Source organism: Balaenoptera acutorostrata, chromosome 10, assembly GCF_949987535.1.
Source record: "Balaenoptera acutorostrata chromosome 10, mBalAcu1.1, whole genome shotgun sequence".
In the NCBI taxonomy this organism is placed as follows: Eukaryota; Metazoa; Chordata; class Mammalia; order Artiodactyla; family Balaenopteridae; genus Balaenoptera; species Balaenoptera acutorostrata.
The window spans coordinates 29,315,793-29,343,764 of NC_080073.1; the positions used below are offsets into that span (position 1 = coordinate 29,315,793).

Here is a 27,972-nt window from a genome sequence, read left to right on the forward strand (position 1 = left end):
AATAGTTCATAAACTTCTTATTTTTCTTTTTAGCCTAGATTTCCTCTGTGGTGAAGGAGAGGTTTGCCAGCCTTTGGCTCTGCCTCATAAAAACGCTTTAAAGGACAATGCTAGGTTGTGTGACTGCCCGTAATTCACCCTCATATAATATTCCGGAACCGCCTCAGAGTTCGTGTCTGACTTTGTTCTAATATAAAGAACCCTAGGGTCAACGACACAACTATTTCCAGATGGATTAAGTTGTGCATTCTTAAAGACCTAGGAGGCCAATGTATATTGCTTCTCTTAGAGCTGTCACAAGTAATATTATTGGGAGCATGACAGATGCCTAATGGGATACACAGAGATCTCTATTTTGAAATTTCTGAAGTGACATAGTAGGGTTTCTTATTTTTCAGAATAACTAAATTAAGTGTCTGTCTTTCTGAATTAAACTCTCTGTGGGCTCTGTTTTGTCACCTTTTGCCCTCTTCTGGGTGATGGAATTGGGAGATAAATCAGTAACTGATTTCTCAGAGAGTTAAGTTTTGATAAATATATTTTGTAGGTCACATGTGCCTTACACAAAACTTTCTAACAGCGAACAGGCACAAATGGGATTTTGAAACACCATCATTTGCTGTCAAGAGGTGAAAGCTCCAAGAGTGGGACTTATCAAAGCGTAGGTGTGAATAGTTGGCAAGGTCAAAGGCAAAAAATTAGCCGCTGCTGAGAACTCGGAATGGGAATCGCACTGGTTACCACTCAGGTGTCCTTTTCAATCAGAGAGGGGCTGACCAGCGCCTACTGAACCCAGGCTCCTTCTGGTTTTCACTTTTTATCCACAGCCTCCCGCTAGGGGCACAAAAGCCTCAGTTAATATATGTACTTCCTATGAGAAACCCAGTGCATGGTTGAGTCCCTTCTTTCCAGGATTTCACATTTATCTGTCGGAAAACAAATATAAATACAAAATCAAAACATGCTGTAGGATTTGTGTAATTTCTTCCTGAAGTATACATTTTCTTTTTGAAGGGAAATATTCATTGCTCAAAGTATTTTTTTCCCCCAAAATGAGAAAGTTTTTTTCCCCCCCCTCAATTATTGATATGTGCCTTTGGGATAAACTAAAGAAGAGAGTAAGAGTCACCTGAAAATTAGATAGTTGTATATATTTGATATTTAAATTGTGTAAATTTCATTCCAAATGTCCCACTATGCATGTATATAGAAATATACAAAATTTTATATGTATAATAATCCACATGCAGTTTTGTAAGCTAGTTTTTTTTTTAACCTAATATCATCCTTCTATGTTGATAAATATGCATCTACATCATTGTTTTAAAAGACTGCATAGTAATCCATTTTATAGGTAAAGCACATTTATTTAGCCAATGCCCTGTTGATGGACATTAAGATTGTTTCTGGGTTTTCAATATTGCAAAGAACAATAGAACAAACATCCTCATACATACATCTTCATGGACTTGACAAGTTGTTTCTTTGAGATATAATCCTAGAAATTAAATTATATGAAAATATAATTAAAAATTTTATGGGAGTTGCTCCTTTGTCTTTCAAAAAGGTACTGATTTCTACTCATCCCATCTGCATATGAGAGTCTTCAATTCCTTTTAACATCACTAACGCTGGATAGTGTAAATCTTCTTAATCTTTGTCAACCTGAAAGATACAAAGAAATGTTTCATTGTGATTTTTGTTTGAATTTCTTTGATTAATAATGAGGTTGAACATTTCCCCATTATTGTCCATTTCTATTTCTACTTTTGGGAGTTACCCATTCATATCTTTTTTCCTGTTTTTCTGTTAGGCTTTTTGCCTTTCTCTTATTGCTTATAATAGCTTTCTGTAAATTCTGGATACATGTGATTCTTATGCAGCATCTGGACAGGAGCTTGTCAAGAAAATATTGGAGAAGAATACAGCATTAAAATAAAAGAATTTACTACTCTGTAACTCAGGGTAGCCGTCTAACCCGTCTGTCCCTCAGTTTCCTCTTGTCTAAAACTAGAAAATTCATTCATTTCTCAGATTTCTTCACTTGTAGTAAAGCTAATACTTGTTAAAGTGAAGTATTTTACCCATGTAATGTCCACAGGGAACACTTTGGAGTCCTCTATTGTTTTAATCACCGTCTGTTTACCCCGTTGGTGAGGGAGAGATTTCCACCCTAGGGATATGGGGATGGCCAAACACACAACCTCCAACACTGGACAGGGGAGACTGACAGCAGTTTATCAGTCACATATGCTCACAGCCTAGGGGAAGAGGTGCTGCACACCACACAAAGCCCCAAGATGGTTGCACTTGGGAACAGAGTGAAAAACCAGAGGCTGTGAGAGGCAGTATCAAGGGGGTGGGTGACCCTTGGTTCCTGCAAGAAGATGTAATTGGCTTATTTGAATCATTCCAGAGGCTGACAGGAAACTGAACCCCATTATTCAGGGTTAACAGGAACTGTGCCTGGTCCGCATGATAAGGAGAGCTGCTTGGCTAGGGGACTTTAATCCCCAGGAGCAGAATGGGAAGAGGAACTTGTGGTTGGGCCATTGGATGCCATCCTGATTTTCCCCAGCTGTCAAGGCAGCATATAATATTGAGGTTCGATTTTAGGTCTTATATCACAGCTCTCACTGAGAGGTGGGTCTCTAAACTCAGTGGCCTCTTCTCAGTCCTCATTGCCCCTGCCTGAGGTCATCCTGTCCACTCCTGAAAATTCTTCCCCTCCAATGGCCTCCATACCACGGCCCTGTTCAGGGAGGCAGCGTGACATGAGTGAGATGCTCCCCAAGTCAGATAAACATATTTTTGAACCCACCTATGTCACTAACCAGTTGTACGGCCTTGGGCAAGATACATTACTCCTCAGCCTGAGTGTTTATAAGATAAAGATAGTACAGACCTCATCGAATAACATATAAAAAGTTTCTGGCATAGTGCCTGGTTCATATTGGGCATTTAGATCTTATTCTTTAACATCTTTTACTTGTTAATCTTCATATTCCTGCCATCTAAATGTGAGTGTTAACTAAGATTTGTTGCACACTTTCCAACCCCCTTTTTCTATTCCTCAGCCCTTGAAGACATAGGCACATTTTCTATGGCTTCCATTTGCACCTTAAGGCAAATGGCCCCCAAGTTGCATTTCTTACGGTGGTCGTTCTCTGGTTCTCTGGTCCCACATTTCCAACTGTTTCCTGAAGATTTTCCCTGCAGTGTCTTTTTTCAGCATGTTAAAGTTTCTCCTCAAACCAGTACCTTCTATGGTACTTCTTCTTTTGGCTGACTTCCTCATTAGTGTCCCTGTCATTTTGGCTTAATACTCTTAAGTCTCTTTTAGTTCCTTTCTCTTTCAGACCCACAGTAACTCAGCTCTCAATGGCTGTTTGTTTCTTCTCTCACAGGATGGCTTGCATCCATCCTTTCTACTCCATTCCCAGAGATCAGTGCCTTTAAAGAGTTGCACTAGGCTCTGAGTTTCTTCCTTCTCTGCAAACCCCCCTTTTGTCTCCCAGTCCAGCCTGTGTCCCACTGCTTGATAAATCTTTCAAAGACTCATCTCCAGTCATGTTTCCTCTACTCTAAAGCTACCAGTGCTTCCTTGGTGGCCATAAACTGATGCAAGTTCCTTAGCCTGGCATGCAGGGTCCCTGACAATCTAGTTACTCACTTTCTAGCATTGGTGTCCTCGGTATTCCTACATACCATCAGCTTGATCTTTCTTTTTAGTCCCCAGGATATGCATGGTTCCAAAGTGCCTTTATCTATGTTTTCCCTTTTCCATGGGCAACTCACCTTCCGATTCATTCTCAGTGTTTTGAAATCTTGTGTTCAGAATTCAAATCCCGGCTTTGCTGGTTACTAGCTTTGTAACTTTGAAAAATCATTTAACCTCTCTGAACCTTGGGTTCCTCATTTGTTAATGGGGATAATAGTATCATGTTACAGGGATATTTATGAAAACAACTAACAGTGCTTGTGTTATAAACATGGAATTGTTCTTACTGCTGTTGCGCCCATCACCCCAGCCAAAAGTAATCTTTGCTTCCTCTGAATACCTACTTTGTTACACAAGAGGCACTTATTTTATATGCCTTGTGCTGTGTTGTACTTCAAAAGGTTGTATCTTTATTAATTACACTGAAAGTTCCTTGAAATTGGGCATCAAGTATTGCATATCTTTATTCATTCATCAGAGATTTAATGGGTATTTTGTTTGTGTCTCATGGGGTGCTAAGGCCTGGGGATGCAAGAATGACAAAGACTTAGTCCCTACTATCAAAAAGCTTCCCACCATCTAATTATCATTGAATGCTACCTAGACTAGGTTGAGATAAACCCATTGAGAGCCCAGAGTAGGGGCACCTGACTCACTTCGGAATTCTGGACAGCGTTCTGAGGAAGTGACATCCAAACTGAGACAGGAAGAATGTAGGCATTGGCCAGGTGCAGGTGGGGAGGTGCAGTGCAGCTGGATGAATGAGGGAGAGCTTTCAGTGCAGAAAGAAACATGTTTATAAATAAAGAGGGGAAGCAGAACAAAATGTTCTGTGAATTGCAGTACAAAATGGCTGTGGTCTTGGTTTTGAAGGAGAACTAGCAAGAGATAAAACTAGGAAGGTAAGCCAAGGCTGGATCATGAAGGATTCTTCAATTATTTCTACCATTAATAGTGCCCAGTACAGTGCCTGCATCTGGTAGGTTCAATAAATGTGTTTCTAGCCTTTATAAAGAGCAGATGCACATGATTTAGTCTCAGCATTTCCTGTCAAGGAAACCTAGTTTGGCAAGAGAGCAAAGTTTCAAAATTGCTGAAATCCTTTACTTGTATTTCTTAGAAACTGTGAAGGAGAGCTATATATCTAATCCAGGCCATATTTATAAACAAACAAACTGTCAAATGACAAAACTAAAATGATTTAGTAATGCGTTTGATGTCCTTTATTCAAGGGAAAACAATTCATGGATTGGGGGATTACAGTGCAGAGCAGTGGAGCACCCTTCTTGAGGGATTTTGGGCAAGAGCGAGTTTTACAGATGATTGGAAACAGTGACACGGAAATGGCATGATGGGCTAGAAGGTCAGGGATTTGCTTGTAAGGAGAGCAGGTCCTGTTTTCTAGGGTAAGGTGAGCTCTCTAAAGCCGAGTTGGAGGATTGTGATTTGGTGTGTGTTAGGCTCCCTTAACAGGTGTTTCCTGTAAGTGTGGGCTGACCTAGCTTTAGATTTATGACATGGGCTGGGCCACTGGGGCAGCCTCCATTTTGTGGGGTTTGATATATGAATTAACTTTATCAAAACAAACCAACCAACAAACAACCCTACTGCTCCTATCCACTTTCATATGTTTTACTACACTGATGTCTGTTATTTCCTAAAAGTAAAACCAAACAGATGTCCTCTCTCCTCCACCAGATGATACACTTTTTTCCTTCCACTCCCTCAGTACTTTGTCACACAGCTAGACTTGACCTCTCTCTAACCTTCCTCTCCATTTTTCTCTCCCTCTCTCCATCTTCACCAAAGTCTAGAGAAACTGGATTGGTGGACACTGAGCCCTCCTCAGGTGACCACAGTTTAATAAGGATTGTCCAAACAAATGTAAGGAGTGAGTGAACCATTCTGTGAAAGAACCAGAGGCTACCGCTGAGAAGCCCGAAGCCCTGTGTGTGGTGAGTTTGGTCTACCTCAGAAACTCATCCTTCCATTTTCAAAAGAAATTTTCTCATTCAGCATTCTGTTTCCCACCTCTCCCCTTCGTCCATTATTTCTTCCAAACCATGAATCATAAACTTCAAGAAAGCATTGTGAATAATTTATATTCTTTTATTACGCATTGCCTAACTCCCTTTGGGGGAAATGAAGAGAAACATTAGTCTTTTGCTGCTTATTCTCCCGTGGACTGAGACCATGTCAGCTGCAGGCGATAGCAAGGATTTATGACCACAGAAGCTGTCATTATGGAACAGTTGATTGACCCATAGTTTTGATTAACCAAAATATTAAAAAAAAAAAATCAGCAACAGTGCTAATGACACTAGTATGGAAATTCAACATTTACCGACTTCCACTGAGACCTGCCTGTTACCATCTTTCTTTCCAGCGCTCAATGGTGTTTTCTTCCCTGCCTATTTAATTGGTTTTCCTGTGGAGTCTTTCTCAGAATTTGTAAATTCAAATACAGAGCTATGATGGCTCAGAGCGCATAGTGGTACCCTGCTGCTGGGGATGAGGGAGACTAGATGTGCTCAGGTCCTATTTGGTTTGGTCTTTCTAAATGTCTTGGGAATTCCCTGGTGGTTCAGTGGTTAGGACTTGGTGCTTGCACTGCCTGGGCCCGGGTTCAATCCCTGGTTGGGGAACTAAGATCCCACAAGCCGTGCGATGTGGCCAAAAAAAAAAAAAAAAAAAAAATCTTTACTCAGCTTCACAGCACCAGGAAGTATATTAATAGTACCTGTCTTGGGCCATTGAGATGCATCTGGCACATTGGGTTGGTCCCAAAGTATTGTTAGAATGTGTCACCTCTACTCCATCACCTCCAGCACCATGCCATCCAAATTCTAGACTAACTGGCCTACCTGAAATCACTCTGCCTCCCCTCTACCCAAATCCATTTTTTTCAAAGCATAAATATGGTCATATCAACTACTACCACTGCACCCTGCTTAAAATCCCCAAAATGGCTTCCCATTGCTCAAAATTCTTGATGTGGACCATAAAGCCTTGCATGGTCACCATTAATACTCTTCTTCATCACTCCATCCCTTGTGGATTCTCCACTCCAATCAGGCTGGCCTTTATTCAGTCCCTATATTCACTCTACTCAGTCTCATTACAGGGCCTTTGCTTATCTGGTACCTACAGCCTATAAATTTCAGCTCAAGTGTTATTTCTTCTGGGACACTTTCTTTGCCTCTGTTATACCCCCTTAACTGGACTCCTTCTATGTAATGGGTCCTCCTGGTACCAGATACCTCTCCTTGGGCACCTTTCAGAAGGTCAGTTTTATATTGGTGAGGTCTTTTGATTATCTGCCTCCCCTGGATTCCTTGAGGGCAAGGCCTGTCTTTGTTTTGACTCACATTTATATCTTCAGCACCTAACAAAGTGCCTGGCTCTTAGGAGGCAGTCAGTAAATAGGTATTAGATGATTGGGTAAACAAATAAAGTTGAGTATAAGTTTAATCAGATAATAGGTCTTACCTTGTCTTTGAAGGATAGTTGACAAGAAATCCAAATGAATCCCTACTGGAAAGGCTGAGAGTGAAAATGTCTTTAGATGCAGGAAGGCTAGAAACAGCCTGTAGCAGCCAACTAAATCTATTTCATTCTGTTTGAAATGAGGGGACACCATTGACGATAATAGTTTTGGGTGGATGTAGGAAAAATCTCTGTGCGGTTGCTGGAAGATTGTTCCAGTCTGTTATAGTGTTCACAACTATGGAGCATGTATTTTTCTCTCCTATTTCTTTGTTTTTAAGGGACTTGTCATGCATTTCCTATTAGAATGAAGTTGTGGCTACTTATTAGAAGGTTGTATACAAATGAGCTTCTGTAGTTTCACTGATCCATCCCAGTTAGCTCCCCTGCTTGTCTTTATCCCATCTTCCTAGGAAACATGAAATATCTCACTTGGGAGGAGGGATGCAATTCTTGGGCATATAGTATTTTTTTCTGAACATTACTTCTTATTTGCAAAGGAGAGAAGTAAACAGTTTAAACAGGGAAAATGCATATTATGGGTCTGTAGGCTGACTAGGAAGGCAAGAGAGGAGAATTTTGCTAGGCATTGAAGTAGTGGCTTTCCTGGTCTCAGGTCAGAACATCTGTCTGTGTCCCAGGGCAGATTTGGTTTAAGACCAAAACAAATAGCTCCCCTTACATGGTTCTGACCCCTGTGGCGAAGAAAAGGAACTAAGCTAGTCCAACTGTAACTGCTGGGGAAGTCATTGTTCTCTCCAACCTTCTGGGAGCCCCAAATAATTAGCTGTGCATAGAGCAAGTTGGAATCAGAATTCCCCTCCAGGGTTTTCTGTGTCCAGCCAAACAAAGCAAGCTGAGCCGAGAGACAAATAAACCCAGGGACAGAGGGTGGATGCCAGTCCTCCTTTCCCTCCCTGCATTTCAGTTCTGGTCCTCCAGGTCTGTGTCCTCAGCTTCCTTGTCTCTCATGTTCCCCGGGGCCCCTCATCTTGTGTAGCCTGAGAGCGTTCCACTCTCTTAATTAGAGAGACCAGTGAGCCCGTCTCAGGCGGAAGGCTGGAGCTATGTTTTGGGACTTGTGAGGGCTTTGGAGGAGCAGGTTGGCCTGTGGAGAGAGATCTCACTTCCTCTCAGATTTTCTGATGTTTTCAAACAGAGCCAGAAATCTGGACTTTTGTGTGAAGTCACCCAATTTTAAAATGTTTGCTACATGTTTTGTTTTGTTTATAAACAATGTGCAGGCCAGTACGCACACACACACACACACACACACACCCCATAAGCTTCATAAAAGGGCAGATTGTATCTGTCCTGTTTGCTCCTGTGTCCCCAAGACCTACCACAGTGCTCGCCACATAATAGAAGCTTGGTGGCTCTTGACTAACATTCATAGGAGACTCAGACTTTCTGATAGTTCCTTGGTAGTAATAATAATAATAAAAAATAATGGTATCAACTGCTTCTTATTGAGCACATGTTAAGTCCTTTCCATAAAATTCAATCTGCACCCTGACCTTAGAAGCTGCATGTTTTTATTATTCCCATTTTTGAAATAGAGACAGAAGCTCAGAACCTAAAAAAGGTGACCGAAGCTGGTAACTCAGCTAAATGGGTGGATTCTGATTCTGGATGCATGGCCTCCAAAGCCAGTGTTTGTAATCGTAAGGCTCCAGTGCCTCGAACTCTGCTCGGCTGGTGCTGGCTGGAGGGAGCCAGGATGAGCCCTCTAAGAGTTAGCCCTTCCAAACGGGAGACGCCAAGCCTGGTGTCTCATCTGTCTCCCAGTTTAGCCTCCAGGGCGGACATCTGAAGGGGTGGATGTGGTAGGTGGCAACCTTCTTTGACTTCTGTGTAGCAGTTTTTCTCCCCTCTAGCTCTGAGCTATGGAATGGTTCCTAGTTCCCCACCACCACCTCTTTATGGGGAATTATTCTGCAGGGGATTTTGATAAGTCCTGGCTGTCATGGTATCCTATTGTTTGACACCCTTAAGTGATACAAAACAGTCTATAATAAGGCATTTTTTTCTCAGACTCAGGGGGGCACTCTGAGCTGAGGTTTACAGAGTCATTGTTTGGCTTCCTTAACCAAATGCCAGAGTGGTGACTCATCATCAGCTTAGGATACAATTAAACCCATGGCTCCTATAAGCAGAACACTGTGTTATAGCCTGCTGGTCACAAAACACATTTTTCTTGTGGTGCATATACTTTATTATAGGTAGTGAAATGTTAAAGCATTAGTCTATGAGAGACACAAAAGCCTGACTAATTTAACAGAGTGGGGTAGCTCTCCACAACAGCTACCATTTGATGGACTTATGTTAATGGTTTCAGCTACTGGGGGAACCTTTTAATCAGGAGAAATGGCAATGGGAATGAAGAATATAGGCCTTCAGAAAAACCTAATTACATGCTCATGTCCTGCTTTCTACATGGGCTCCTTCTCAATGTCCCTTTTGATTTTTTTTCAGGCTGTCATCCTGGTTTGAAACCGTCTTCTCTTTGGTACATTGTTCTCTAATAGAGGAAGGTTTTGCAAACTGGGCTATTGGTTTTGAGAAGCAGAGAACAGCTTTTTAAGGAAATCCGTAGAAGTCATCCTCATAGCTCCACTTGCTGAGGCATCATCATTCAAGGATTTTGCACTCTTGCCCTCTGTGGGTCTTTTCCAAAACCTTGTGAGATGGGCATTCTTATCCGCAATTGTACAAATGAGAAACAGTCTCAGGGAAGCAAAGTGACTTGCCTAAAGACACACAGTAGCATGCCTGCCTACTGTTTCCGGTACTTTTGTACATCAGAATATCTTGGGAAGCTTTAAAACAAAATACCTTCTTGGGCCACAAGCTTGTGGCCTAATGTCTCAATCAGGGTGGGGCCTGAGAATACATATTTTAAAAAAATTCCCCAGGTCACTGTGATGTATTGTTAAGACTTGGAAAAAATTGCCATACATTACGCCATACATCGTACCACATCTTTTGAGATAAAGTGCAGATTCAGTTTGGAGATTTCAATGTTTTTGTTCATTTGTTTGTGTGTTTCTGGTTCAAAACAGCCATCTCCACTTCTGCCTTAGCGGGTATAGGAAAGGCTTCTCAAAGGAGGTAACATTTTGGCGAGGTCCTAATGCATGGATAAGAAGGGGAAAAGGAAAGGGCATGGAGACAAAGTGATCCACAGGTAGAAGTCACAGAGCTGCCACCAGATTGAAGTGCCTCGGGGCTGTTACAAGATCAATACGCCTGGACAGATGGTGACAGAAGTACCATATATGTTATCAGCTGAGTGCAAGTGGAGATGCTCATCTCATTGGCCAGTTTCCTCGACAGTCTGCTTCAGGGCATCCTTAGCTGCATGCTTCTGCCTGACCACTTGCTGGAAGATGATCAGGCAAGGTGCTGACAGCTCAGATAGGGTTCCTGTCTACAAACGCCTTAAACTGAATTGCGATAGGATCAGGAATGACAGTGGATAGAAAATAACTTGACACAGCTCAGTAGGTGCTGAAGCAGAGGTTTGAGGTGAAATTAGGAACTCTTTAGCTACTTTGTGAGGTTGGCTATAAACCAGAAGTTTTCCCCCTAGAATGCTTCTACAAAAGCACGTGGATTCTTGATGAAGGAAGTTTGCTCACTTTCTATGGGAAAGTAAGTGCCTTTGATAGTTTAGGCCCAACAACTAGTCTTTTCCCACCAATTACAGGCTACCAAATGAATATGTCAACAGAGTTCCTTCTGGAATATTGTGTCCAGGAGAAAACTTCTCCCTCTACCATTCTTGAGTTCTTATGAGCAGACTAACAATAAAATTGACACAAGATAGATAAACAGGAGAAAAAGAAACACATTTTAATCCACATGCGTGAAGGTCTCATAGGAATGGGATTTAAGAAGTGGCCAAAGCAGGCAGCCTTTATACTTTTTAGACAATACATTTGTGAGGAATTGACAGGACAAAGAAACTCAGGTTTTGGGTGCTCAATTAGTGAAGAATCTAAACAGAGTTTGGGCTTGGAGTAGTGAATTAAAGAAGTAACAAGGTTTGTTTACATAGGCTTCTAGGCCTGAGTTCCCTGTCTCTGGGGATAAGGGTGCCGGTCCTTCCTTCTACCTCCAGATGCAGGGAGTGCACCTTTCACAGGGGAGACTTATTTCCTGCTTTCAGGGAGATGGACAGGAGGGTCAGAGAGTCCCTCTTGCATTAGCCGTTTCTTAAGTAACTTTAATTCAAAATAATATACCATTAAGTCACAGCTTGGCGACGCCCCGCCCCAATAATTGATTAGATGCTCCAGTCTTAACTGAAGTGGGGAGTGCAGTCAATGCTTTTGTGATGGGAAATATGATGGGCAGGCCCCACAGTCAGGAGCCTTTGTGCTTTTGTTTGGAATCCTCTGTTTATTGCCTCAAGATAGATGAATCACTTACTTGTTACTCCTAGGAGGTGGCTGATGGATACTAAACTCATCAACATAACCCCAGATGGCCATTGTAAGTGCTGTTTCTGTTCCGTTTCTAGGGTACTGTGGGAATTTCCTTTGGTTCCATTTACATGTGACAGCTGGAGCCTGATAGTAGCTAAAGAGGTAAAAACAGATTTTATTCTGGAACTATTACAATAGAGGAAAAGAAACCTCAGTATAAACTGGGTTCAATTCCAAATGAAACATGGACAAGTGGGGATTTAGAGTCAAGGGGCAGAATAGGGGTCAGTGGATGGGAACTTTTTAAGGCAAAAGGGTAATTCTTACTAAACTGACCTAAGGGTTCTTGCTGAAGGCCAGCCAAGGTGATCAAATACCAAGGGTGGGGGATGGGGAATGTGATCAGATGTTGAGGGAGATTAAAGTGTTTTTTTCTTTCTTTGTTTGTTTGCTAAACTGATTGAGCAAGATTCTTGCTACAGCTGGGCCACCAGACCCAGACAAGGTCAAGGCAAGGAGGGATTAGAGGAAGTTTAGTCAAGGAGAGAGGCTTTGCCAAACAAAAGCCTAGACTTCATTTCCTCGAAAGGTATTTTTGTGGATAAGATCTGGTTTAAACAAACACTCATGGGGGAAGGGAGGAAAGGGGAGTTTCAGTTTGGGAACTGGAGATGGATGGTGTTGACGGTTGCACAGCAGTGTGAATGTACTTCATGCCTCCGCACTGTACACTTCAAACGGTTAAAATGGTAAATTCTATGTTATGTATATTTTAGCACACAAAAAAAGGGCAGTCTGTAATAAAATAGAGAGGTTACAATACCAACAGCAATGATAATAGCTCTTGTTTCCTGAGGTTTTGCTTCATGGCAGGCATCTTGCTAACCACTTTACAATGATTATCTCCCTTTCATAGAAAAGGACTTGAGGATTGGAGGGGTTAATGCATTGCCAAGGGTCACACAGCAAGTAAGTGGCAGTCTCATTCCCCAGCTCTTTGTCTTGGCTTATGTTCAGGCTAAACAACCTCCTGGGACAGTCCTTTTAGTCGGAGGCTCCCCTGCCTACCAATAAACAAACTGCAGCAAACAACTAAAATGCGTCCAAACGACCAAAAATTCACCTTATCAAATGACAGCATCTCTGATATATGTGCTAATCTTTTAACAGCAAAGAGGTATGCTCTGACTTCTTGCCTGTCTAGTCACACAGAAGGGTATTCTCATACTTACTGGAAACATGGTTAGCTGAACATTACCCTTCTCTTTGACGTAGGACTGTGAAAATGCCACTTTCACTTAGTCTGTGACCTCCTCAGGGGCAGAGGCAGTATTTTCCCATTCATCTTTCTACTTGGCGCATAATAGGTGCTCAATAAAATTTTTGTCAAAATAAACTACCAGTGATGTTGAAGGTGTCAGTGTAAGTTTTCTTAAAAGTTAGAGGTTACTATATAGTTGTATGGTGCATGAATTTATCTCTTGGAACCTAAATATGTTAGAGGTGGTGCTCAACCAGGAGCAGTTTTGTCCCCGAGAGACATCTGGCAATGTTTGGAGACTTATTTAGTTGTCATAACTGAGAGAGGGTATGTTACTCCCATCTAGTCCGTAGAGGCAGGGATGCTAGAAACATCTGAAGGGTAGCAGAATATGCTATGCCAAATGTGCCACTCTCGAATAAGGATTATTTCCACCCAATTATTTTGAGAAACTGCAGACACAGGAGAAGCTCTGAAAACAGTAGAAGTTATGTTTTTGTAAGGGAATTTACATTAGAAAGGGGCCTGTACCTTTGTTCACCAAACATCTCCTCCTCTTACTTTCTCATGATTGCCTTCCCACTACGAAGTCCCAAGACCCCTTTCCTTTCCTTAGCTCCCTGTATGTAGTCGGCCCTCTGTATCCACGGGTTCTGCATACACCAATATGGAGGGCCAACTGTAAGGGACTTGAGCATCTGTGGATTTTGGTATCCGTGGGGGTCCTGGAACCAATCCCATGCAGATACCAAGGGATGAATGTATAAGCCTCCATCATCTGGCCTTTTGAGTCTCATATCTTTGTGGGGCTCCTGTAGGTATATATGTAATTAAAATAGTTTTTTTTTTCCCGCTCCTGTAAATCTGTTTTATGTCAGTTTAATTCTTAGACCAGCTACAGAACCTAGAAGAGTAGAAGGGAATATTTTTCTCCCCTACTCAAACCTCACAACAAAGAATTATCTGGCCCTAAGTATCAGTGGTACTGAGGTTAGAAACTCGGCTTTAGGGGTTTTTATTCCCTTATTCATTCACTTCACAGGTATTTATTATCTGACTCCACCCTCTGATTGAAAGATGAGCAAGCCTGTTTGTCGGACATCACATAGCTAGGTGGTAGAGATCTAGGACTTAAACCAGTGTCTCAGGGAGTGTTCTTCACATGCATGAAGGTGGCCTCTTACAGCCTATTACTGACTAAAATGCCATCTCTGTGGTCACGGTGAACAAGTCTTGCCAAGACCGATAGGACTCTGAGCCTATGCCTGGTGCCTGGAGCTGATAGGAAGGGCAGTGATCTAAGACAGCTTGTTCAGGCTGCTGAAATCCCCCAGGCTCAGGATCCATCCATGAACACTAGCTGATTCTGCGGAGGCAGGGACCATTTCCTGGGCTTCCTGTGGATGCCACATTCCCTTGCTGGGCCAGTCTCTCTTCGCTGAACTGTAACACTGTCTCACCACCCTGTTTTCACAGCACCCCTGGAAGCCATATTACAGACTCTGTTGAAAGAATTATCATGTTCACACAGCTTTCTATTTGCAGTAGGCTTAGGACTCTTTTCAGATTTAAACACTGGCAGTCTTTAATGCGATCTGCTTTTCAACACACATCACATGCTCTTCCCCTCCCTTCCCCTCCCGGTATGAGTCTGATCCTTGCTGCCCTCTGATTTGTACAGAGAACCTGTAGCTGAGTGTAACAGGTGCTAAGTAATTCTCAGGATGGTAGAGTTGATGGATTTTAATCAGGTGAATACAGTTTAATGCAAATACTCCTTTAGTTGAGGCTCATAAACTGGGCTACTCAATATTACGGTCCCAAATATTAGTTCAATGCTCATGGCTTACATAAATGACTCTCCTTTGGGGTTAGGTTAGGGGAAAATCAATAACAAGCAGCTGGAAATGCAGAAAGAAACTGTGTACTTACACTCCATCATGAAGTACCCCTGCTCCCACCCAGCACCACCTCACACTTTTTTTTTTTTTTTCCAGCTCACATTTTTTTTTTTTTTTCTTTTGTCACATTTAGGGCTTTACAGTGATGTGAAAAGCCACCGTGGTTCCTCCATCCATTAAATGGGAAATGCATATGAACAAATAGAAGAATTGCACCATATAATACAGCTGAAATACAATGTTATCATAATCCCACTCCGAGCATTTCTCAGGATGGTTTATGCCCCAGCAGTTAATCGTTTGCTATTGTTGGTGTACCAACACAATGCTATTAGCAGCACAGAATTCTCAGGCTTACTGTTTAGATTGTCTTCATGTAGGCTAGCCAGAATTTAGATATTTGTAAATGGGATTTGAACAGTGGCCTTTCTTCACAATATAAAATTCAGATAAATGTAACCGGTCACGGCCCAACTCTTGTTTATTAATTAAGGCTTCATAATATAGCACCATTTTTGGAAGCTGTGGCTTATGCACAGAGGAATACTAATTACATTCTGCATTTTCTGTAATAATGGGTTAGCCTTTTGGACAGTGCAGTTTATCCAGACAATGCATCCAGCTCCTAATGCAGTTTATTAACAAGGAAGCTCTGAATATTTAATGGGAGACCAATACAGCTGTGAAAGGGTGGCGTAAGTAATACTCCCGACCAGGCTGGTGCAGTGGCAATATGTTGCATGCTGTTAACCTCAAGAGGTCTCTAAATAGCTTTTATGTGCGCCTGCTAGCTATCTGTTGACCATTTCTTGATACAAAAGAAGCCAAGTGATCTGAGAAAATCTATTTGGTAATTTTGTTTTCCCATTCTCTTAACATTTGCTGAAGCTTTAAAAACAATAGATCTTTACACTTGTATGGATTTTTTTCTTAGTTTTTCCCAAGAATAGTCATTTTTATAATTATCATCATGGATTTCTTGTACTGGCCATGGTGAGAATCAGAATAGGCTACCATTTTTTTCCATTAAATTAAAAAAATTAAGATATAATTCCTGTACCATAACATTAACTCTTTTAAAGTATACAGTTCACTGGTTTTAGTATATTCACCAAGTTGTGCAGCCATCACCACTTTCTAATTCCAGAACATTTTCATCACCCCACAAAGAAACCCTGTACCAATTAGCAGTCCCCACATATGTGTCACATAACTACGGAAGTTCCTCCCCAAGACACAGTGCTGGGTGAAGTTTATTTCTTGTCAGACTCATTTTTAATACGGGCCGCAATGTCCTTCTCTATGTTATATTTCTCCAACGCCTGAGTAGCACACTCCACCAAGTCCTGTTGCATTTCCTCCAACGTGTCAACATTTTTGATCGCAGCATTTCGGTGTCACGAGGTTACAGAAGAACAGGTGCCAGCTGACTGCAATGGTCTCCCGGTGGTGGGGCTGGCAAGGCTCAGACCCAGTGGGGAGCTGCCTCTGCTACTGTATATCTCTTTCTCTCTCTCTTTTTCTCTTTTCTTGGGGGTGGCAGGAGGACATCAACTTTATTGACAGACACATGTATGTACAAGTGTTTTATAGTGCATGACACACCCGTGGGTAAGACAGGTCGCTAGTTATCCAAGGAATAAAAAGAGCAATGTGAGAAGGCACCAAGGGCCCTGAGTCTGCAGTCCACCCTGCCGCTGCCTCAACCTTTCTCAAGGCATCTGTCTCTGTGGATTTGCCTCTTCTGGACATTTCATATAAATGCAGTCAGACAGTATGTGGTCTTCTGTGATGGGCTTCTTTTACTTAGTGTAATGTTTTCAAGGTTCATCTATGTTGTAGCAGGTATCAGTACTTCATTACTGTTTATTACTGAATAATATCCCATTTTATGGATATACAACTTTTTGTTTACCTTTTCATAAGTAGATGGACATTTAGGTTGTTTCCACTTTTTGGCTATTGTGAATAATGCTGCTATGAACATTTGTATACAAATTTTTGTGTACACTTATATATATTTTTTTCCTCTGGAGTTGAATTGCTAGGTCATATGATGACTCTTATGTTTAACCTTTGAGGAATTGCCAGACTGTTTTCCAAAGCACCATTTTCCTTCCCATCAACAATATACTGTTGATGAGGTTTTAAATTTCTTCAGATCCTAGAAAGTACTTGTTATTGTCTGTCTTTTTGATTATAGCCATCCAAGTAGGTGTGAAGTGGTGTCTCATTGTAGAGTTGATTTGCATTTCCCTATTGACTAATGATGTTGAATGTCTTTTCATGTGCTTATTGGCCATTTGTATATCTTCTCTGTGGACTACCATTTTTTTTAATCCCTAATTTATAAATGAGAAAACAGAGGTGCTGAGAGGAAATGAGAATTTATGAGGGTCGCTGCACGAGGTAATAGCCCGTCAGTACTGGAATATGTTTTCTAATACAGTGATGTGAAAGCTTAGAGGTTCAACACCCAATAATGAAATAAACTATAAGCTATTTGCATTTAGTTATGACTCTTTTATTTGCAAGTGACAGAAACTCAGCTTTACCTGTGGCTTAATGAAAGTAAGGGGATATTGCCCTACCTATCTGAAAAGTTAAGAGCTACTTTGCCTTCAGGAATGGCTGGATTTAGCTGCTCAAAGATAGCATCAGAAATCTATTTCTCTCATCTTTGAGTTCCGCTTGCATCAGGTTGGTGTCATGCAGAGGCAGGGTCTCTTTTTGTGGTGGTTAGATGGCCACCAGAGGCTCAAAGTATATATCTTAGCAGCTCAGCATGCCAGCAGGATTTTTTTTTTTTTCCCAACTTCTCTTTCTCAATAGTTCCAGGCCAGATTTCAGGATTGAGTATCATTGGATTGACTTGAATTAATGAATAGTTCCCTGTATCATTCATCAAATGGAAAACACTGATTGGTCAGTGGCCCACTCTTGGTGGTAGGGTGTGAAATTAGCTCCATCCATGCCATCTGGCCTGAGAGTTGGAAGGATGAGGCTCCCCAGAGGAAAGTCAGGATGCTGACTCCAGTATAATGAGGAATGCATGCTGGGGCAAGCAAAACTCATAGATGTCTACTGTGCTACTCAGTCTTTTGCTTGCACCTTAATTTATCATTTACTGGTTTCTTATTATCTGTGGATTTGGCTTAAAAGGCACGGAGTCTCTGAAAAGTAACTTTTGGTCTCTTAGGAGTGAAGGATTAATTAACCTATCCACATTTATTTTTTCTGGTATTGAGAGATCATTTGTTTTAATAAATGCTAATAAGTTTGCTTATAGTTAAAGATAATTGGCTTTTCATCATAATTCTTTTTTTTTTCCTCTTTTTTTTTTGGCCATGCCATGTGGCATGTGGGATCTTAGTTCCCCAACCAGGGATAGAACCTGTGCCCCCTGCATTGGGAGCGTAGAGTCTTAACCACTGGACTGCCAGGGAGGTCCTTCATCATAATTCTTGATGCTGGTCATTTTCTGTCTGAGTTGTTAAAAGTGGTTTTGGTTCAATGTTTGAGAAATGAAACAGCCCCTTGAATATAAATATAAATAAATATAGCCATTTATTTATTTAAACTAGCAATCCCTGTGGAGTCATTTACCCTTTATGTATTTCAGTATGTTTTATAAGGCATAACAAAAGCAGCTCCATCACAGAGTAAATCTTTTATACAGGATTAAAATTTAACAGGTAAGGTAAACTGGCCTAGCCATTAAAGTAGAAATACTTTTTTCTTCTTTAGTTCTTACTAAACTCTTCAACTTTAGATACCTAACTTTCCCCATTCTAAGTCATCCAGCTTCTAAAATTTAGAGAAGTTGAGAGGCAGCAGAAGTTACATACTATGTTTTCTCTTTTTTGACCCCTAAAATTTATGTGTATCTTATCCTTTTGTTAGTGTTTTCCACTCAAATACCAGCTCCACCTAGAACGCTGATCCATCTAGAATGCTGTTAAAAAGGTTTCTAAAGTTGGATTCAGACTCAGCAGAAAAGAATGCTGTGATCAATTAATGATGTCTGTCACAAGCTCAGGACATGAAAGAGATGACACTTGTATCATATGTTTTCTCTCCATGCTACATCTTGAAACTAAGTTCCAAACTTGAACATTTGCCGGACTGGGACAGTTGCCTTGATGATTCAGCTTAATAGATGTCTTCTTCTTTTATTGCCTGGATAAACTGTTTTGCCTTGCCTGTTCAGCTAAGTATTTGAATCCTCAAGATTGCCTTAACTATGGAGAGTTGACATAGACTTACTATTTTGATTCGAAAGTGCATTAGGTCTAAGAATATAAACTACTAGCCCAGCAAGATTAGGCAGATAGACTGTTTATTCACCCAAAGTATGCATGTAATGCCTGTGGGGTATATAATACTCTGCTAAGTCCTCAGGGGGTGTGAAGGTGGTAGGAGACAGGGTCCTCAGCGTTAGAGATTTGTAGTCTAGGTGTAATTAGAGAAGGAGCTGGAGGGCTTACAAATGGATCACAAAGTGTATGTATAAAGGCTGAAGGAATAAAACAGTTTGATCATGAGGAAGGAAGAGTAGAGTGATCCAGGGAAAATTGTGTGGAGGAAGTATATTCTTGAGTAAAGTCTTAAAGGAAGTGATGGGCATAGATAGGTGGAAAGGATGGGTGGTTGGAGTAGGGGGTAGTGGTGAAAAAGACAAAGTTACTGGCTGGAGGATGGTATAACTCAGAGGTCTCAGTATATCAGCTCACTGGCAGAAAGCAAACAGAAAACCAGATGTCTACTACACTAGAATATAGAAATAGAATAGATTGGAAAAATGGAATATTTCATGCAAGATTGGAAAATAGTAGAAAATCTGGAGATTTCACAGAAAGTGCAGGTTTTCTTACTTTCCATAAAAAACTGGAAGATCTTAACAACATGGAGCCTGAATTCCTAGTTGGCAACAAATGGCTGGAGGTGAGTAGCAAATGCCAATCTAGACAGATATTTTGCCAGTCTCCACCTCTTCATGATGTCTCTTAACACTGAGGTCAAAGGTCAACTGCCATCTGGTCGCTGCTTGCACTATTGAGACTATTTCTTTATTACTATGTCTCTAGCAAAGGTTTTTTTTTTAATTTTTTTAAATTTTTGGCTGTGTTGGGTCTTTGTTGCTGCACACAGGCTTTCTCTAGTTGCGGCGAGCAGGGGCTACTCTTCGTTGCAGTGTGCGGGCTTCTCATTGCGGTGGCTTCTCTCGTTGCAGAGCACGGGCTCTAGGCACATGGGCTTCAGTAGTTGCGGCACGTGGGCTCAGTAGTTGTGGCGCACGGGCTTAGTTGCTCTGCGGCATGTGGGATCTTCCCGGACCAGGGATCGAACCTGTGTCCCCTGCCTTGGCAGGTGGATTCTCAACCACTGCACCACCAGGGAAGCCCTCTAGCAAAGTTTTGAAAATGAAAAATAAATTTTGACAAGTCTCTATGACAAAAAATAAGGGGCAGGGAGATAGTGTTTACTATGCAATCAAGTGTATTGGTGTTTATTTTTCTTATAACTAGATTGCTTTACTCATTTATTTCCATTACATTCTAGTACAATAGGCATTTGGGTTTCCATGCCTCTTGGGATTAGCAAAGGGTAGAGTTTAGTGGGAAGAGTATAGGGAATGGAAGAGAATTCCCATCTAGCTGGAATAGAAACCATTGTTTTTATGATATTTTATCTGCAAAGACTTGAGGGATAGGCTTAAATGGCAAACAGAAAAATTTAGTTTTGACCTGTCTGAAAGAGTGGGTATGGAGGGTCAGAAGTATCGTTAATAGAAATGTTAATGAGCATTTGAAGAAATGAGTTAATGTGGATTTCCCAAAAATGAAGTGACCGGAGTAACCTTCCTTTTTTGACAGGGTTACTGGAGTTGAAGATAAAGTCAATTTTGAGAAATAGTGTATTTCCGCAATGTATATGTATCTCAAGGTATTTCTGTGGTGAAGACTGAGAAATATGACATGGTCGATAGCACAGCCATGAATTTCAAGCTGGGAGAATTTTTAAGTTATCTTCAAAATTGTACAGATTTGCCACAAGGTTTAAACTCTGTTAGGGAAAACAAAATTGAGGTTTCCCTGACTATTTGGTTATAGACCCAGTGTGCTCCTTTTTAATACTCTTTTATTAATCAAATGATTTGATCCAGGTTTCAATTTATAAAATATATTTGGATGATATTTTAGTAATAGGATAAACGCTCCTTGATCTCCTGGATAAACTTTATTTTCTGGAGTCACACAGTAAGTTATCTTTGCCTTCCTATATTGGGGCTCCTGTCTCATTCACATTTTATATTGATATAGTTTTCTGACCATACAAACCATACATAGCATCACAGTAGAGTCACTATCTGCCTCTATTGCTGTTAACTGGATTAGTCTTATCGTAATTATGTCTTTGACATAGCTGCCCTGGCTTCTCTATCTCTTTCTTGTTTATCTCAGTTAAAAAATATAAAAATGTATTAGCAGTTCTATACACTGGATTCTCTGGAGCGCTGAGCCCTATATTAAATTCTAGTTTCCTAAATATGGTGAGAGAGCAGAGGGACTTGGAACATTTCTGATGCTGAGGTTTTATTGTATTGTGAGCTTTCCTTCAGCACTTTAAGGATCCATCTTTCTCAATATGGGTAGAAGTGGGGAAACTGAAAGGGAAATTGTTTTCTGCATTCACTATAATGGTTTTTATTTAAGAGTGATAAAGCAATACTTGCTAAGCCCAGACCAGTTCCACAACAGACAGTGCTGAAAATCCCAGGGGAGATGTAGTGATGTTTCTGTGTTGAGAGGAAATAAACTTCAAAATGTTATTTCATTTATAAAGTTATTATAAGTATATTGAAGACAGTTTGCCTAGTGTAAAAAAGAATCAACTTGGAGTTGGTCTAGCCAGGCTTAACCCTTATATGTCTAACTGCTTCTATTCTGAAACAACATGGAGACACTATGAAGAAGACAAAGTCTTCAGGGTTCAGGGTCTCACTCCATTTCCTATGCATGTCAACTAACCTTCTAGCATCTCCTTTCCCTTCTATACAAAATAGGAATAGTAGTAGTATCCCTCTCTCACACACTTTGGATTAAATAAATTAGTTGCCATCTTTCTGGTGCTTAGATAGAGTGCTCTATAATGTAAGACTCAGTAAATGTCAGCTATTGTCATCCTATTTATTATTAAGGACTCAGCTGGTATAGGGAAAGAGAATTAGACTTCAAGTGAGGAAAGTGGGATTTTCTGCTATAAAGCTATTTGAACTTGGAATAGTCAACTCATTTCTTTGTCCACATTTTCTCTGCTGAAAACTGACCAGAATCTTCCTACCAGGTATCCAAGTCAGGGAACAAAGTGAGTTAGTGAAAGCAAAAGTTTCAGACATCTGGGAAAATGTTCCCAAGATCAAGTTGTTCTATAGGGTCAGTCTTTTCAAAGCTATTTTTACTTCATTTTGCCCTGTGGACAAACAGGAACAGGGTTTCAGTTTTTGAAAATTGATGCTACTCATTATATCATTGGTAAATGAATTCCTAATTCTCAGATTGGAAGTAATCCACTTCATATCTGGATTTCTAATCCAGTTCTAATTGATTAACTTCATCAATCACCTAGTCACTAATGCAATTTTTGGAGCGTTGACAAAACCCTTTTCAGCCATCAGATCAATCTTGAGTGATATCTTTGAGTGATACGGTTTCTAACCCTTTGTTGGATTAGAAAGGGAGGCCATCCCTTTGTTGTCAACCCCCTGACCAGAACTGGAAACGTCACTGATTGGTGCTAGATTTTGGCTTTTTTATTTTTGGATATTTTGCATATATGCTTACTTACTATTAGAAATTGTTATCAAACATTCCTTGGCCCCCATTTTCCAGTGCAGTTCCTTCCCTCAATTTGTTATCCTTTTTTGTGATAGCTCTGTGACTTAAGGAAAATTACTTTACATTGGTGAGCCTCACCCTTAGGAGAGGGTGTTCTACCTTTCTCGTGGTGTTGGTGGGAACATTATATAAGTTAAAGCATGTGAAATGTTCAGAAGTTAATGCATGTTAAATGCAAGCATAGTGCCTGGCACATGCTAAGTGCTAACTAGCTGCTAATTACTATTATTATTAATAGTATATCAGTTAATAATAGTAGTACTAATCAGCTAGATATAACAGTGCTGCTTCCTGAAATAGTATAGTAGAATATTAATCATATTCCTAAAGCAGAAAAGAAGACCAAATGCAAAAGCTTTAAAGAGGCTCTCAGGCTGTTGGTCATATTCCTAGACTCTGTGTACTGGTACCTGTTTCATACTTTGTGTGGCAAAAAATTACAGGAAACCATCTCTGAAGGTGAAGCAAAAGATGCCACAGGACAACTGGATATCCACATACAAAAGAATGAAGTTGGACCCCTACTTCACAGCATATACAAAAATTAATTCAAGATGGATCAAAGACCCAAATGGAAGAGCGAAAGCTATAAAACTCTTAGACAAAAACAGAGGCATAAATCTTCATGACCTTGGGTTAGGCAATGGTTTTGTAGATATAATGCCAAAAGTACAGCAACATAAGAAAAAATAGATATATTGGACATCACAAATTTAAAACTTTTATGCTTCAAATGACACCATTAAGATAGTAAAAAGACAATTCATAGAAGGAAGACATTTTTTGCAAATCATATATCTCATAAGAGACTGTATCACTCTTACATCTCAATAACAAAAAGACAAATAGCCCAATTAAAAAAGAGCAAAGGATGTGAAAATACATTCATCCAGAGAAGATATACAAATGGACAATAAGCCCATGAACAGATTCTCAGCATCATTAGTCATCAGGGAAATGCAAATCAAAACCACAACGAGATATCACCTCACATGCACTAGGATGGCTATAATCCAAAAGACAGATAATAACAAGGGTTAGTGAGGATATGCAGAAATTGGAACTCCCATACACTGTTTTTTATTTTTTCTTCAATTTTTTTTTTTTTTTAATTCCCATACACTGTTGATGGGAAATAAAATGGTGCAGCTGCTTTGGAAAACAGTTGGAAATTTCTTTAAAAGTTTAACATAAATATAACCCAGCAATTCCACTCTTAGGTACCTATCCATGGGAAAGGAAAGCATATGTGCACACAAAAACTTGTACATAAATGTTCATGGCAGCATTATTTGTAACAGACAAAAAGCGGAAACAACCCAAGTATCCATCAATTGGTGAATGGGTAAATAAAACATGGTATATCCATACAATGGGATATTATTCGGCAATAAAAAGAAATGAAGTACTGATAACATGCTTCCATAGATGAGCTAATTTGAAAACATGCTAAATGAAAGAAGCCAGAGTCACAAGAGACCACATGTTGTCTGATTCTATTTATATAAAATGTCCAGAATAGGTAAATCCATAGAGACAGACAATAGCTTAGTGGTTGCCTAGGGCTAGGGGGTTGGGAGGAAATGGGTAGTGACTGCTAACAGGTATGGTTAAATGGTTAAAATTGGTAGTGGTGATGGTTGGACAACTTGATGAATATACTTGAAACCATTGAATCATACACTTTAGAGGGTTTAATTGTATGGTGTGTGAATTATATTTGAGAAAAAACTGTTAAAAAACAAACAAACAAAAAAAGAGATGCTACAGGGCTTGTTTTCTGTGGAAGAAGCTTGAAGTATATACTCCCCTGGTCACTACCACCTAAGTTCTGTGAAGACGAAGACTTGGTTTAATTCCCTGCTATACATCCTGTGTCTAGTAATAGAGGCATACAATAAAATATTTGTTGAATGAATGACTGTATTGGTGGTCCCAAATACTACCCCCAGGTCTCCTAATTCTCTGGAAGGACTCATGGGACTCTGAAGTTGTACACCCATGATTATGGTTTCCAACAGTGAAAGGTTACAAAGTAAAATCAGCATAGGGAAAAAGTGCATGGTGTGAAGTATGAAGGAAAAGAGGCGCAAGAGTCCTTGTCCAGGGGCTTCCCTGGTGGTGCAGTGGTTGAGAATCTGCCTGCCAATGCAGGGGACACGGGTTCGAGCCCTGGTCTGGGAAGATCCCACATGCCACGGAGCAACTAGGCCTGTGAGCCACAACTACTGAGCCTGCACGTCTGGAGCCTGTGCTCCGCAACAAGAGAGGCCGCGATAGTGAGAGGCCCGCGCACCGCGATGAAGAGTGGCCCCCGCTTGCCGTAACTAGAGAAAGCCCTCGCACAGAAACGAAGACCCAACACAGCCAAAAATAAATTAAAAAAAAAAAAAAAAAAAAGTCCTTGTCCAGTGGAGTCAGGTGGGATGTGCTTATTAATTCATGCAGCAAAAACCTGTGACATCAAGTGTTGTTTACCAAGGAAGCTCATTAGAAGCTCTGCATAAGGTTTCTGCTGGGGGCTGGTCTGCGCAGCACATCCCCAAATTCCAGACTCCCAGAAGGAAAGCAGGTATTTGGCATAAACCATTTTATTTGTATGGATATTAACGAACAGTGGCTACTCCTATCATTTAGGGAAACTTTTGTATCCGTGTTTACCAGCCCAAGTTTTCAGATGCCAGCCAGGGGCCAACCTTGCAAGCAGGCCTTTCTAAGAATAGGTTGTCTGAGGTCTGCTATGTTAACTCTTTCCTGCACAATTAATAGAAGGATGACAGGTTTTAAAGTTCCAAAAGATCTACATAACAAGCCTATATATGCAAAAAGTATTAGGAAGGAGAGTCAGTGTGCCCTGGGAAGAGTGTTGCCTTGCACACAGCTGGCAACTCAGCGCATGTTCATCTCTATTGAGGAAGAAGAGTCTACAGGTTGGTCTATGCTCTTAACTCATTTTTCTTCCTGGCTGCCCAGAATTAAAGCCTTAGAGTAACAGTTCTCAACCAGTGTGATTTTGTCCCCCAGGGGACATTTGGCCAGGTCTAGAGGTAATTTCAGTTGTCACAATTAGGGAGGGGGTGCTACTAGCATCTATGAGGTAGAAGCTAAGGATGTTGTTAAACATCCTATAATGCACAGAGGACAGCCCTTCACAATGAAGAATTACCTGGGCCAAAATGTCAACAGTGCCAAAGTTGAGAAACTCTGTCTTAGAGAATATTTATAGGGGAAAGCAGAGCCTAAGGTAGTTACCTATAAATCTACAGGGTGGAGTGAGACAAGGTAACCAGGCAGTAACTCCCCAGCTATTATGCCCACCCCAAATCCACACTCCCCTTTCTTATTTCTTGAGGTCTGTGACCTGAAAATTATAAATTCTTCCTCTATTCTGCATCTGTTGATAAAGGGCGCCATGGGCAGGGGAAAGAAGGCACCTTCTTCTCTGAATAAAATGGCCTTGATTTTAGGGTTTCAGATCTGTTCCTTTAGATGGGTTGCCCAGTTGCTGACTCTGAAGGAATGTGTGAGGATAGAAATACCAGCCTTCATGTTTCCATTGCTGAATTCCTAATAGCTGAGAGTTATTCCTGACCATATCATCTATGAGTCCTTCCTATTTACCACTGCTGTTTATAGCCTTATTTCCTTCCTTTGCTTTTCATAATGTCTTTCGAAGTGGAAGCTAATGTGAATTTTTGTGCTCTCCAGCTCCTAACTCGTGTGTCTAACGCCATCAGATGGAATTAATTTGAACTATTAAGCATGAAGTACATATTACCATGGAGCTTATTCCAGATGTATTATTGTTAGTTTAATTGTTATGGCTAATCATTGACTATGGTTTTTCTGGGTGCCTGAAATAATAACAATAATAATACTCTTTTTTATAGTGCCTTTCATATGAGAATCTTGAAAAGCCTGCATCCTGGAACCACTTATTGTAAAATTGTCATTATCTGTGTGTTCTCATTTGGCTGAGGTTCGAGGAAGAATATGCCAGTGTATGATTTAAAAAGCCAAGAAAAATTTATATTCATGAATCATGCTTTTTCTTTCTTTCTTTTTTTTTTTTTTTTTGCAATTTACCAGCATGGAAAAACAGGAGGAAAGGGAATTTAACCCACTGAGATATTATTTCCAGAGAGCAATCCTGTGCCTTTTATAATAATTCTGTAGTCTTTGTGTTGGCTTAGTATCAGCTCTGACTTGGTAGGTTTTAATTTTAAATGATGCTCAGATTGTTTGAGACCTGCATTCTTCTTTGTCCAGCAGAGTAAGGCATTTTGGTTCAGTGTGAGAGTGTGTGTGTGTGTGTGTGTGTGTGTGTGTGTGTAAGGCCTTAAAAGAGATAAAGGTTCTTTGGATACTTCTCATTGCTTACATCACATTTTGAAAAGTTCAAAATCAGTGAGAAACATAGTATAATGTATCTGAACTTAAATTTACATTTATATACACAGAAGGTTGGTCATTAGGAAGTGAAGGCCTATGAAAGTACAGTTTGGTCTCCTGATGCTCCAAATGTTTCAATAGTGAAGGAGACAGAAGGTAAGTTCAAGTGGTTCCCAGCCTACCTATTTCTTATAGCCTGGATGAATACTCAGGAGGTGTAACCTTTTTAACAGTTGAAATTAATTGCTCCCATAAAGCAATTGCTTCAAGGAAACAATTATGACAGGTTTTTAATGGAATCCTGATGAGTTTTATTAAATCAACACTTAACCCTAAGGACCAGAATCATCTTCAAGTGTTACTGCATCGTCTCCCAATAGTAGTTCAGGCAACTTGGATTTCCCAAGAAAGGTTTCAGTTTGGCTTCGGTGATACATGGAGATTTTCCACATTCTGGATGCTGTCAAGGGGCCCAAGGGAAATGAATTGTTGGACTTCCGTTACATGGATTCTTACCGTTGTTCCTTTCCATGGGAGAAGTGAGCGTGGACTCATGCCATGAATAATGAGGACTCTTTTTGTCACTCAGCATGCATTCCTCTGGAAAGCTGGGTGGCCACAGTAAGAAAAAGGGTAAAGCAGTTGTTCTCCACTGTGGCAGCACACTGGAATCCCCACTGGAAGTTTTAAAGACCCTCAGGTGCCTGGGTCCCACCCCCAAAGATTCTGCTTTAATTGGGCAGGGGCAGAGCCTGGCCGTTGCGTGATTTAAAAGTTTTCCAGGTGATTCTAATTGTTAGGCACATCAAGCGGGACTCATTTTCAAAATACATAACAACTGGTCCAGCACTGTGCTCTTGCTCTCTACCAGGCATTGTGCTAA

The 27,972-nt window shown here is 40.6% G+C and overlaps 1 protein-coding gene across 16 annotated transcripts in view; it reads left to right on the forward strand.

Moving 5' to 3' along the window:
* Positions 1-27,972, forward strand: part of FHIT (fragile histidine triad diadenosine triphosphatase) — a 1,493,627-nt gene that overhangs the window by 473,147 nt on the left and 992,508 nt on the right. For 3 of the 16 annotated variants that reach the window (XM_057555636.1, XM_057555634.1, XM_057555635.1), the window contains one exon: positions 5,531-5,676. The exons of the other annotated variants lie outside the window; for them this stretch is intronic. The gene's annotated coding sequence lies outside the window, so the exon portion shown is untranslated. The remainder of the gene's footprint in view (positions 1-5,530; positions 5,677-27,972) is intronic. 16 annotated transcript variants of the gene reach the window in all.